Source organism: Anolis sagrei, chromosome 3, assembly GCF_037176765.1.
Source record: "Anolis sagrei isolate rAnoSag1 chromosome 3, rAnoSag1.mat, whole genome shotgun sequence".
Lineage (NCBI taxonomy): Eukaryota > Metazoa > Chordata > Lepidosauria > Squamata > Dactyloidae > Anolis > Anolis sagrei.
In genome coordinates, this window is record NC_090023.1 from 109365799 (window position 1) to 109379725 (window position 13927).

At 40.7% G+C, this 13927-nt stretch overlaps 1 long non-coding RNA gene across 2 annotated transcripts in view; it reads right to left on the bottom strand.

Moving 5' to 3' along the window:
- The window catches only part of LOC137096733 (uncharacterized), a 151206-nt gene extending 137816 nt beyond the window's left edge, over positions 1 to 13390 (bottom strand). For both annotated transcript variants that reach the window (XR_010909686.1, XR_010909685.1), the window contains exons 1-2: positions 13333 to 13390; positions 13131 to 13209 (exon numbers count right to left, since the gene is read on the bottom strand). This is a non-coding gene — a long non-coding RNA (uncharacterized lncRNA). The remainder of the gene's footprint in view (positions 1 to 13130; positions 13210 to 13332) is intronic.
- Between the last annotated feature and the right edge of the window lie 537 nt (positions 13391 to 13927).

Sequence of the window (13927 nt, forward strand, 5' to 3'; positions counted from 1 at the left end):
GGGGGGTGGGGACTGAACATGCGAAGAGACTGCAATTTCTTATGTTTGCCTTTGTATGAAAAAAAATCATAGTTTTGGAGAATAGAGAAAGATACCAAAGGCTGCTGAGTCCCAACTCAGAACGTTCTAGTAGCTTGAACCCCAGTGTTGTCAATAGACTAAATTATTCTCACATCTTAATCCTAAAAACACACATAGCCCAACCCTATGCTGTGTTGATGCAACTAATCCTGTTGATTTTAATGGGCTTAGACATGTTTAATGCTGCATAGGAACACAGAGGGATTTAACAGGGCTCAGTCTCACATAAATATGTATAGGACTGGTATCGAAACTCTACTATGTCCTGCTGGTGTCCACATCACTAGAACTGATCAAGCTGGAGAGATAGGTGGAGTTATGCAATCATTTTCAAATTGATTGTGTACTACAGAGTGTAGCAGTTTGATTGATACCATTGTAACTGTCATGACTTCATTCTACAAAAGTCTGGGATTTATATCATAGTGTAGGATTGATAATTCTCTGAGAGAGAGCTCTAGCGTTATGCTTCAGTGGTGGATTCTCTAGCTTTCAAGCAAAGAATTCTAATTCTGTCAAAAAAGCGAACTATCTTAGGATGGAGCCTTGAAATTAAAGTGGTACCAAATTGCTATAACTCTGGAGTATACATACACTGTCACATTTGACTCCTTCAGTAGAGGCCTTGAACGGAGCTATCAAAATTTCTCTTCACTGAAATTCCTTTCCTTGAAAGTGTAAATTATATGTGTGATCTACAGCAGTTTTCTCATCGGAATAGTACAGCTGTCTACTGCGCTTAATGTATCATTTTTTATTATTCTTCCTATGCATGTTGCTCTGTGAGGTCTTAGCCTTAGAGAAAAGCTAATAAATACTTCGAACAAATAAACAAAAATAAATATCACACTTCCTCATGTATTCGTTTTCTTTAAAAAACAGAAAACCAACCACCTGCTATTTTCTGTGAATGCCATTCATACCTGTAAAGCTATGCAAATATGTGCCCCTGTGTTTCTTAGTATCAGTATTTCCCTTGCAGTATTTGAATCATGTGGTTGTAGTTGTTGCTGCTTCTGTTTTTAGGTAAAACTTGCACAAATTTCCTCTAAAATCTTATTTATTTTGTGAATGCTTTCAATCAGCTTAGTCTCATTAAAAAGATCAATGTCAGGGATTTATTAATTCTTAATATGGGATGGGATGGGAAAAGGTTGTGTTTTAAAGTGAGGAGAGTGTAAAGGAATCCTGACTGAGTAATATAATTATGTGGGCTTCTAGCACACAATGCTATGCATTTAAATATAAGAGATATCTTTCTGAATAATGACAAGTGTTTGCAAGCAATACAATATTTGTAAGATGGCCACCATGTGTCATTGAATGGAAACACATCCAAGGTAGCTTTCCAAATCATTCATATATAGATGAAACACCTTGGGTCACAGCCTATACTATAATGAGTATTATTAAAGATGGCTGTGGAGACCCCAGTGGTGTCAATGGACTAAACCAGGGATCCACAAACTTTTTAAACAGAGGGCCAGGTCACAGTTTCTTAAACTGTTGGAGGGCCAGGTTATAATTCGGAAAAAAAATGAATGAATTTCTATGCACACTGCACATATCTTATTTATAGTGCAAAAAATATTTAAAAACAATACAATAATTAAAATTAAGAACAATTTTAACAAATATAAACTTAATATTTCAATGGAAAGTGTAGGCCTGCTTTTGGCTGATGAGATAGGATTGTTGTTGTTATTGTGTGCTTTCAAGTAATTTCATACTTTGGTTGATCCTGAGCGAGGGCCAGGTAAATGACCTTGGAGGGCCGCATCTGGCTCCCGGGCCTTAGTTTGAGGACCCCTGGATTAAACTCTTGTGCCAGCAGGGCTGCTGACCAAAAGGCCAACAGTTTGAATCTGGGGAGTGGGGTGAGCTCCTGCCTGTCAGCTCCTGTATGTGAGAAGCCTGCCATAACATGGTAAAACATCCAGGTGTCCCTTGGGCAATGTTTTTGCAGACGGCCAATTCTCTCACACTGGAAGTGACTTGCAGTTTCTCAAGTCGCTCCTGACATGAAAAAAAATTAAAGATAATTAATTTTAAGATAGTTCTCTATATTTTCCTCATTTATTTGCTTTTAAAATTACTCAGATTTACACGCTGCATGTTAATCTATCTTATCTAAGTATTGATAGTTTCAGGGAAGAATTCAAGCACAAACAAATACATCCTAGGTGGGCAGCCTGTGATGTTAGTGTGCATCTACATTGTAGAATGAACACAACTTGACTGCTATAACTCAATACTATGGAATTGTGAGAGTTGTACTTCTACAAAATCTTCAGCCTTTTCTGCAAGAGTATGGGTGCCCCACCAAAGGAATAATCACATTAAGCCATATCAATTAATGTGGTGTCAAACTGCATTGATTTTACAGTATATATATAATGGGGAGGCCCTGCTTTTGGTCCCGCCTTCTTCACAAGTGCGACTAGTGGGGATGAAAGAGACAGGGTCTTCTCAGGGTGGCCCCTTGGCAGTGGAACTTTCTTCCCAGCAACATTAGATCAGCCCCCTCCCTCCTGGCCTTCAGAAGGAAAGTGAAAAATAGCTTTAGGATCAAGCCTTTGGAGAATAGTGCAGTACAATAACAGATATGGAATATGTGCAATTACTATTGGAATAGCCCTGGGCTACAATTATGGATGGTGTTGTTTAATATTGAATGTGATGTTTTTAAATGTTTAATATGTATTAATTTCAATTTCAGTTTTAATGTTTATTGGAATTGTATGTTGCTCTAAGGCATTGAAAAGAAACTGTGCTCTAGATGACATTTTTGGTGCAATTTTTTTGACCTTTGGGGACACTGAGGACCACAAAAATGGGCTGGGAAGCTCACATGAAGGACACTGACTGCAGTTCTTCCACTTCTGCTTAAAACTAGTTAAAATGTAAACAATGCATTGATCAATTTATGTTTATAGTCCACAACTTGTAGGTAGTGCTGGGTGAGGTTATGACAATGAATGTACTTTTCTGAAGGTTGAGAAAGAGGATATTCAGTGCTTTCTTGCTCAATACGCATCACCTCTTGCAATGTCACAGCAGGTTCTCCCCACAAACACTCAGTGGCTGGGTGGTCTGGCAGGATCTTTGTTGAACAGATGTGACACATTCATATTGTCTCATGTGCTCTCAGAACTAAACATATGCTAGCATACTCACTGCAAATCCAAGAGAGCAATATCTGTTTTCTTCTCTTGGAGCCATTCTACACAGGCACAAACACCCAATTTGAAGCTGGCTTGAAGTCAAGTGTCTACAAAACATACACTCCTAATATGCACTGCAACATGAATCCAGTCGGAAATAGGGTAATAAAAAACTTACTGGAAATACTGGATCAAGCCTATAAAATCCGCTGAACTTGATCAGTATATGTACTATGCAAAGCAAAAATCTGAGGCCAAAACACAGATTGCTTGTGAGAACAAGGTTAATGCTGAAACATTTGGAGAAAGAAACAGAATACACAGTTTGGCCAGAAGGCAAAAAACAAACAAAAAACAAAAACAAACAAACAAAAAACAAAACAAAACAAAAACAAAAACTTTCTTTTGGAAAGGAAACTACAGCTCTCCCATTGGGACACTTGCTTTCACTTTCTTGGTTTACCTTGCTCAGTCCAACACTGATTATTATTGATCAGGCTGCTTCTTATCTGTGCATCTCACCGGACAAGGTGGAAAAAGAAATTATTATTTGGATTACATCAATCCTCAATCAATGGATCTTTATGCCCTAGCTTGGAATTAGTTCATGGGGTGCCCATGTAGGCACTCCTCAGCAAACTGATTCTCTTTCATTCATGTCCTGACTCAGATTAAATGGCTGCAGAATTGCATCTGGATATTGTCTCTCAGTCCTTAACCTTCAGAAGCACTGGGTGGCATTGTTGACTAGCTATCTTGGGGCACATATACACTAACCATTTAGGTTGCTGTAGATATGGATCAATCCCATGGTGGCTACACATCTCACAGCACTGATTTGGGGTAATCCAGGGAAAGGCCAGCTTAATGAGGCCTTGTTTTGCTTTACCTTAAGTTGGGGGACAGTGAATCCTGATTTGGAATTTTCCCCAGTTTAGGGGCAGCAAGGACAGTTGGTCAGTTCCCAACTCATACATAAATTCTCATCAAAATAAGTAGGACTCATGCAAAAAATAAGGCAGTTAATAACAAAATTGATGTCCCCAAGCTCACCTCAAATGAATTGTTTTACTCCAGTGGCATGGATTCACCTTGTTTCCTTGCTGACTATGGACCTCGTCACACCGCCCATGTGGGTCATGCTGCTGTGCTAACAGTCACTAGTGAAAGGGAAGGCATGTGGGGAGCCTTATGGCTCCCTCCGCCCCCTTCCTCCTTCCCCATTACATGGTGGGAATGGGATAGGACGTGTTGGCATCCTGTCCCTGTCTCATCAGACGAGAGAAAGGGCGATATCATTTGGGGAAAGGGTGAGGAAAGTGCAGGTAGCGCATTTTGATGCTTCCCCTCCACTTCAGCAGGAATGTGGTGGAACCTAACATACTCGGCAGGCCTCATCCAAGCCCCAGCTAAAAGTGGTAAAACAAGCTATTTTGTCCTGTGTGAAGAGGTCCTAAATCTCAAAATCCTTAGAAAAATTGATCCTGTTAATGAATTCCTTGCTTGAAAAACAACACTTATGTAACAGTATTTATTAAACAGAAGGTATATGTAATGAAGGGAAGATAATTTCATATTTATTTGAATTAAGACAGTGGTTATTGATTGTTGGCCAAACAAAATTTCAGTTAATCATTCCTTTTGCAAAACTCTTCATGCAAAGACGGAGAGCACCAAGATTTTAACAAGAGATTAATTGGCTAGCTTTGAAAAACTGCAGTGCCATCGCATTGTCAATTCTGCAAACACCAAGAATGGATTATGCAATTCAGAGACAGGAAAACATCCCCTTTTTTGTGCATCCCATCCATCCAAGTCCCTCCCAATGTATTTCATTTATTTGTAAGTTCCATGCAATACACAATCTCAGAACTCCTTTATTTTTAAATATATATATTTCCCTCTCACTTTGATCTATACAGAAGAGCTTCTATATACATAATGAAAGTTGCAGATTATCTGCCAGGAGAGGGAAAGCTACTGAGACAGACAACCATCTCCAAATGCATGCAGAGCCACAACAGTTAAATCTCAAAGCCACTGTGAAATGGGTTGGGGGTTGTCAGCAAAAAGTGTGGTTCCAGAGTATAATCCTAGCAATACACTATGTTCTTTGGAAAAGGTTGTGAGGCCTTGGCCTAATAAGCATAATCTCATTACACTGCAAATAAAAGTTTCCTATTTATCTCCAGATTTCAAATGAATCTAATAAGGCTTATGATACAGTCACCCAATACCCTAATCATATTTCAGCCTATCTAAAAGCAATCAGTAATTGTGTTATAGCAGAACGTGCTGACAATACCTCTGACACAGAAAGGAGAATGAGAGCCCAGCTGTACTAATTAAATTAAATGCTAGGCTGATGGAATACATTTGCTGAAGCTTGGAGAGTATGGGTGCAGAATTAATAAGCATTACAGCTTAGAGCAGGAGATGATATCATAATGGATGCAAGGTTTTGATGTGGAGAGCCTCATTCAGATTCAATGTACCATAATGTACGGATGTGACAGCTGCTTAGAGAGGTGCAGAACCTTGAACAAAGTGCACAGGAACTTTCCCTTTTATTTAGTCGCTTTATTTCTCAGTTAGGAACAGTATATTTTTTAACAAGGGGCCGGCAGCTTCTGAAACGACTAGATCGAGACAGCAAGAGAGTTGCTGCAATAGGAAATTTGTTAACCTTATTTATGAGCATGGATTGCCTCCTGACTCACACCAATATCCTCTTATGTTTCAAGCTTACTGGGTGCACATGGCAATATGCCATGTTGGACTTTAAATAGTTACAAACGACCATTACCATTTCACATTGTCAGTATGGAGGAGCATCACAATATTTTCACCTTTTCCAGCTGCATGTGGTACATTTAAGCTGCAATCTATATTCTCTTCTTGGGAGGCTCACAGAACAAAATAGGATTTACTTCTGGCTAAATATGCAGATAACTGACTTGTATGCCATGTTTATTTACAAATAACCTGACCTTACACTTGCTTGTTCAGGAGGAAGTACCAATAAGTTCAAAGGCACCCCCAAGTTACTGTGCATTGCCCACAAGTGAACAGACCAGTCCAATATATGTGTATGTTTCCTTGGAATTGTCCAATGAAATAAATACAACCTGCATAGAATCACAAGCCAAACTACTCCTTGCTACATTACAAGATAAGTGAATATTTAGTCCTACAGTTATTTTGGCTCACAACTGCCACAATCCCTTGTTATTAGCCCTTCCAGGTGGGGTTGGGGTAAAACATTTGGAGGGTCAGATGTGTACTTGCTGTCATAGTGTACTTGGGCTATTCTTTCTGATTTGGAAGTGTATATTTCAGGACAGGACACATCCAACATGTCACACCACATGAACAGGTGGCTAACTGATTATGTCTGACATCAAGAAGACATGTTGAATCTTTCCCATGCCATGAAGACTCCAAGCCTGCTGCAATCTGATGTACACTTATGGGAGAACAAGTCTCATTGAAAACAGTGGGACTTACTTTTTAGCAGATAATTACATGCTTATAGAAGCTGAATGTCTTTATCCAGAATTCTGAAATCTGAAATATTCCAACATCACAAACACCCATGTCCTTATGGGGATCTGAGCTAGTGACACCTTTACTTTATGATTGTTCAAAGTACACAAGCTTGGTCTCATGCCCATTATTAAAATATTGCATGAAAAGTGTTTATGAAACACCTGTGAATTTCATGTTTAGACTTGGGTTTCATCTCCAAGAGATCTCATTATGTACATAATTATACAGACTTTCTTCAATTCTAAGATGTCATTGACTTTAAGACGTATACAAAATTTCAGTCACACCAATGGACCCACACACACATACAGCCATGATTCCAAGATGCACCCCGTTTTTAGAGATGTCTACATGGCAAAAAAGTGCCTCTTGGAATTGAAGAAGGACAGTATTTTGAAATTCCAGATACGGACTCTTGACCTTCATAAGTCTTAAATCTTCCCATGATGCCTTGTGGGCCAGAATAGCAATATTGTTTGTTTGTTTCATATTTTATCTTTCTCCCTGTATAAAACCCATGGTGGCTCATAATACAGTTCAATGATATTTATTCTCAATTTATTAGGATTCAGGATGCTGAATCCAGATGCAGCATTCCTTAAAAATATACAGCAGACCAACCAGTAATCTTCCAAGGTACATTTTGAAGTAGTGAAATATAATAAAAAAATTCTAAATTATTTTAAAAATATTGATTTAAAAATATATATAAATTATCCATGTTCATATAGGAATCAAATGAGAATTTCTAAAGTGTTAATCTGTTGGAGGAAAACCAGCACCGTAAAAACTAACAGTTTTATTAAAGCATGAGCTTTTATGCACCACAGCAAAGTACACAATAGCATTTGTTTATCATCAGCCAATGCACATTATAATTATGTTTCGAGTCCTGTGATTGCATCATCATCATCATCATCATCATCATCATCATCATCATCATCATCACCACAATTGTCATTAGACTACTAGAAAACAAAACCTAAAAAAATACCCAAGAAGGCATTATTCTCTATAATGCACTTTAAAAATAATTATATATCTAAACACATCTCTAAATGAATGACTTCTCTGCACCACCTTTGGACACAGGTATGCCTGACAGGAGAATGTCAGGCTTACTGTGCTCTCAGTCATGGTGTTTTAAGAAGCCTTTGAGGAGGGCTTTTTTGTCCTCTACCTCTTGGGAAGTCAACTTAAACTACTTCATAATATCTAGGTGCTTCCCTGCTCAGCCAGCAACTTCATACTCCAGCTCCAAAACCCAAATAAAGGACCATCAACACGCTTCTCATCTGACCAGCTCAGCTCATGCCAACGCAGCACAATTCCTTGTTTGCAAATTAGCAGTACTATCTCGTGAGCCACGGCTTCAAAGCGGCTGTGCCAACTGAGCCAAGAAGGCCAGCCAAGATTCATTATCATGAGAATTTTGACAGGATATTAAATTTACTAATCCTGAACTTTCCAGACTGACCCTTAACTCATGCACAAACAATTCTGACAGTGCCTGCTTTACTACAACGTGCTTTTTTCTGTTTTCTTTGCTCTCTGCAAAGGTTTCTACATTTCTCTGTCAAACACTCATCCACCCTATCAATTCTAGTCCTTTTCTGAGCCTGAGATTTGCACTAATGTTTTTATTTGGTATGTTTTCATGATGGGTCTTTTAGGAATGCTCCCAATTTTTCACTCCTTATGTATTCCAGTATGAACTATTGTTTTAATTGTTGCATTCTTAAACTCATTTAAGATACACAGATATCTTAAGAGATTTCATGTGGTATAGGAGTTTATTTATTTATTTATTTATTGTTTTTCTCAACCACTGGGAGGACTCAAAGTGGTTCACAACAAAGTAAATGGCAAAATTCAATGCCTCACAAAATATAAAATACAACACATAACTCAAATAGCATATGACAGTAGAGTGAAACCAGTAAACTATAAAATATCAGACACCAACAAACAGAAAACACAGAAACTTTGAAATTACACCAATCCTGAAATTCTTGACTGCATCATCTCACTCCCCAAATACTTGCTTGAAAAGCCACATTTTAAGTAGGTTTCTAAATGTCAGGACGGAGGGGACTGTTCTGATTTATTGGGGAGGGAGTTCCAAAGCTGAGGGGCCACCACTGAGAAGGCCCTGTCTCTCGTCCTGCCAGTCGCACCTGCGAGGGCAGTTGGACTGAGAGTAGGACCTCCTCTGCCAATCTTAATAGTTCATAACTAGCTCATAAAGGGAGATACATTTGGATAGGTAAGCTGGACTGGAACTGTTTAGGGATTTATAGTCTAAAGCCAGCACTTTGAATTGTTTTTGGTAACAAACCAGCAACCAGGGGGGTAGTATGCTCCCTGTGAGTCACTCTAGTTACTGCTGCCCATTGGACTACTTGAAGCTTTTGAACTGTCTTCAAAGGCAGCTCCTCATAAAGCACATTGCAATAGTCTATTTGAGATGTAACAAGAGCATGGACCACTGAGTGTGAACTCCAGTAGACCAAGGTTTTAACCCACACTTAGTTATGGAAACCTAATGGGTAACCTTGGCCAACTCACACCCTCTCAGAGGAAAGCAATGACAAAGCTCTTCTGAAAAATTGTTGACAAGCAAACCCTTCAAGTTAGAGTTGACTTAAAAGCACAGAAGAACAACATAGGCATTACTGAAGGCAGCCAGATTCTGACCTGTTAACTAATTCCACCGTGATACAGTATTTGAGAAAGTATGTTTCTTACTATGCGTAGGTTTAAGACAGGATGCTCACTACTTCCTATCCCTTCCTCAATTTCATTTTATTTTTCTCTCCACATTGGATTTGTTGATTATAGTCTACAAACAATTATATTAGTAGTCCGTTAAGGAACAAAGAATATAATGCCCAATTAAAAGGAAAAATAGAAACAGGTTTGGGTGGATGTTCAATGTGGGAAAGTGCTTTCTACTCTCTGACCACCTGCCCCACTTGTTGGGAGTGGTTGAACTGCTAACTTTTCTTGTTGTTTTCTGTTCAATATTCCCTTCTATGTCAGCTATTTACTTTTAACAACATTAGCCACTTTCCTTATTCCCATTGGACATGATGAACCCGTCACTCAAATTTTACTGTAACTAAAGTATTATGACTCTAAGAACATCTTTCAAGGAAGCAATACTCTGAGTCTATATGCCTTGTAAACCACTAATATTCTGGTCATCACTTGCCCCATAGCCCTATTCCCTGGCTCATAACAATTTCAAATGGATCTAATAAGGCTTATAGTCTCTGAATAAGTACAGGGTCCCTTCTGGAGGGACATTGCAACCAGGTCGATTTGTGCTGTGACATCCACTGCTTGGGAAAACAACCAGATTTTTGGGGCAACTACACTGCTAGATAAAAATTTGATTATCTGTTTTGAACTGTATTGTATTAGACTACATTGCCATATAATCCAGTTCAAAATAAATAAATACATAAATAAAAGCAGATAATCTGGATTTTATCTGCCAGTGTACATGGGGCTTGAGATGCATTGCTTTGGGAGTTCTCTGGCTTGCTCCAGGACCCATACAAATTGGTTTGGTTGGTGTTCCAGCTGCAGGCCTATTTTTGAGTGCTGTCTTCAGTGGTGGTTAAGGGATTCCATCTCAGTGGGGTATGAATCCACTCTGGAACTCTGAACAAACCTCTTAGGATGCTTGCCACAGATGCAGGCAAAACATCAGGGGAGAATGCTACTGGAACATGGTCATACAGCCTGAAAAACTCACAGCAACCCAATCCACTCTGGGTTTTCAAGGACTTATCTAAGGCACTGAACCCTATCCTCCCAATAGGTATAGCATCTTGAAAGAGTCCTCCTTTGAAGTTAAAACTAAAATCTGAAATAGAATCATCACTCCATCAAAATAGTATGAGCCAACATGATCTTATAACTTCTTTAGGACTAAACTTCCACCTTTAGAACGATATGCCAGAGAATTGGTTATGGAATCATTTTTGCTGTTTCCCACTTGATGGACAAACTTTCCTCTGATGGAAAGTGCTACAACTACGAGCAGTCCAATCTAAATTCTCTCCACACACAACTGCTATCCCTTTCCCACATCCAACTCCTGTAAAACTTTGCAGCCGATCTCGCGCAGTGCACAGTTTTAAATAATTCAGCATCAACAGCTAGGCAGCTCTGCTACCTAACGGGGAGGGGGAAGAAAAGTCTCCCAGAACAACCCAGTGCCAATTAAGTTGCTGAAAACAACAGATTCCCTCTGATACCATACAGATAAAGCTGACCATTAAATCACGATTTAACATCCCCAGGGCAGCGGTGGCTGCTGACAACCTCTAAAGCTTGTAATCTCATTTAACCCCCCTCCTGTCATGAGTGGGCCCAGCCCCTCTAGCATAATGCAGGCCAAATTAGACTCGACATGGCAACAAGAGAAATAAAAACCTCTTTAGCTTAAAAGTCATGCCACAGTGGGTAACCCTGACCTTCAGCTTTTCCCGCACACAGCCCCTCGGCCCCATTCTCTTCTCCAGGGACCCAGGAGGCATTTCATGGTTAGGCAGAAAGAGAAAGAGAGAGAGAGAGAAAGCTCAAAAGTATATATTATTAGGAGTATTGGCATTGCTGGCATTGCTTATACTATTTAAAAAGGGTGCGGGGGGGGGGGACTGCAAAGGGGGTGCATTTCTCTTGGGGGAAAGATAGACAATAGAAAAAGAAAGGGGGGGGGATTCACCTGAGCTGCTTTTTTGTTGCTTCCCCCAAAAGGTCTGCCTTGAATCATAAAAGGTGACCCCTGAGGGCTTTCTTCAAACCTCTTTGGCTCAATATTTCCCTCTGCTGCCTGCAGGGCTCTGGACTTAGAAGTCAGGGGGGCATCTCCGCTGGACCAGAGCATCCTCCCTCCCTCTCCCTCTCCTTCTCCCCACCTCCCCCTCCCTCCTGCTTTGAGGCTCCTTACAATTCATTCCTGCCTCCATGGCTTCAATAGCCTCCTATGGGAAGGTGGCTTTGCTGGCTTGTTGGAGCTCAGGAGGAGGGAGAGGAAGAAGAGGAAGAAGATGAAGAGGAGGAGGAGAAGAAAAAGAAGAGGAGATGGAAGAGGAGAAGAAGAAGAGGAGGAGGAGGAGGAGGAAGAAAAAGAGGAGGAGGAGGAGAAGAAAAAGAAGAGGAGGTGGGGGAGGAGGAGAAGAAGAGGAGGAGGAGGAAGAAGGAGGAGGATGAGGAGGAGGAGAAGAAAAAAAGAGGTGGAAGAGGAAAAGGAAGAGAAGGAAGAGGAAGAAGATGAAGAAGAAGAAGCGGACCGCTTGTCAGACCTTCCCTGGAAAGCGAAATCATCCAGACGCCCACCATTACCTCTACTTCCCCCTTTCCCTGATCAGCCTTTTCTTCCCCCAAATGGATGGAAATGGGTGAGAAGGGAGATGGATGGCGAGGCAAGAAGAGAGAATCCAAAGGGGGAAATCATTGCAGTTGGGAGTGGGCTTCTTACAAAGCCTTCCTGGAAGCATCAAGGGGATCTACATGGAGAAGACTTTCCCCTGTCCCCCAATAAAAACCCTTCACCCCTCTGTCTCCTTTTCTGTTACATGTATACCGGGCTCGGCTCAATAACATGCGTGGAAAAGTCGTTTTCTTTCTTGTTCCCATGCCAATCCCAACTTTGCTACAAACTGATGTGGGAGAAAAACCCCTTTGGTGCACTCGGAGAGTTCCCCTTTCCTGCGCCCCCTCCCAATCTTTGCCAACCCCATACCCATGCTCTGCTTCAAACCCAAACGCCTCCTTGCCCAATGGAGGCACATTTATTCCCACGAGAGACTTTGCCCCGCCGCCGCATTGCTTTAGGTGAGGCTCAGCCGCCTGCAGCGGCAACTCCAGACCATCTCCTTCAAAACACAGACACACAATACATCAACAAGAACCCAAGGCTTCCTCATCCTTCTCGCCTCTCGCATTCCCCCAATTTGCAATTAATTTTTCTCCCAACTAATGTGGCTGAACAGCCAATTTCCAGCCAACAAAGAACCCCGACACTCATAGCTTGAAGTGGGAGAAGGGAAGAGGAGGATGGAGGTGGAATGGGGGGGGGGGGGGGGAAGAGAAGAGGACAGGATCCAAGCGACGCTTCTTGCAGGCTTTTTCCAACCCAAGCAGACACCCCCCTCCTCCTGGTCCAACTTATCTCCCCCCTCCCAGGTTCCCAGACAGACCCTAGAGCAGGAAAGGGCTTTTTCCAGCATCTCCCCCAGGCTGAACACTTGGGAAAGAGGGAAGAGGAGAAAGGAGGGGAGGGGGAGAGAAAGAGATCAAAGCAAAACTCCAGCTCATTACCTGCACACATAGCTTTTCAAGACTCCAGATGCCAGACCTCTTGCTTCTGAAGATCAACTCAAAATTTTGTGAAGTACTCCTTTTAATATTGCAAAATAATAATAAAAAAAGAAGAAAAGAAAGGGAGAGGAAGCTTTAATGTTAGCTGATTAACCATTTTCCCCCCTGAGCTTTGAAAAAAATAAAAAATAAAGAACCCAACCGAAATGTTTAGTGCAACTTCGCCAGTGCAGTAGTGTACCAAGCCTAGCCTGTCCGTGCCTCTTTAGCAATGGAGTGGTTTATTTAATTTGTCAGTATAATAGAAGCGGCTGAATGAGAGACAGAGAATGCAGTGTGGTATAAAAGAAACAAAGGCTAAAAGTACCACTATTTTGATTCCCTTTTAAAAATTACTTCCAAAGTGTGGTATCTATTGTGAAGAATAATGCTGAACAAAGCACAGTGTCTTGGCAATATTCACAGAGCTCATTCACACAGCCGGTTCTGTCTGTACATTCAGAGGTAGAATACACTTATAAATGATGCATTGGAAGGACTATGGTTTCCATTGTGTTCCCAGTGTAAACAAAAAGACAGACAGAAGCTGAATGGCATATGGGCAACGAGGCTGCACTTTATTCAGCCATTCCAAAAGTATTGTGAAGGTAAAATGTAATGCTTTTCCCTCAACTTAAAAAAAAATAACGGGGGGAGGGAAATCAGCTCCCCCCTCCTTATTTTTCTTAAGGAAAGTTCACTCAACAAAAGGTCTCAATTTTGTACATTGAGGTGTTTCGTGAAATACACACGTATAC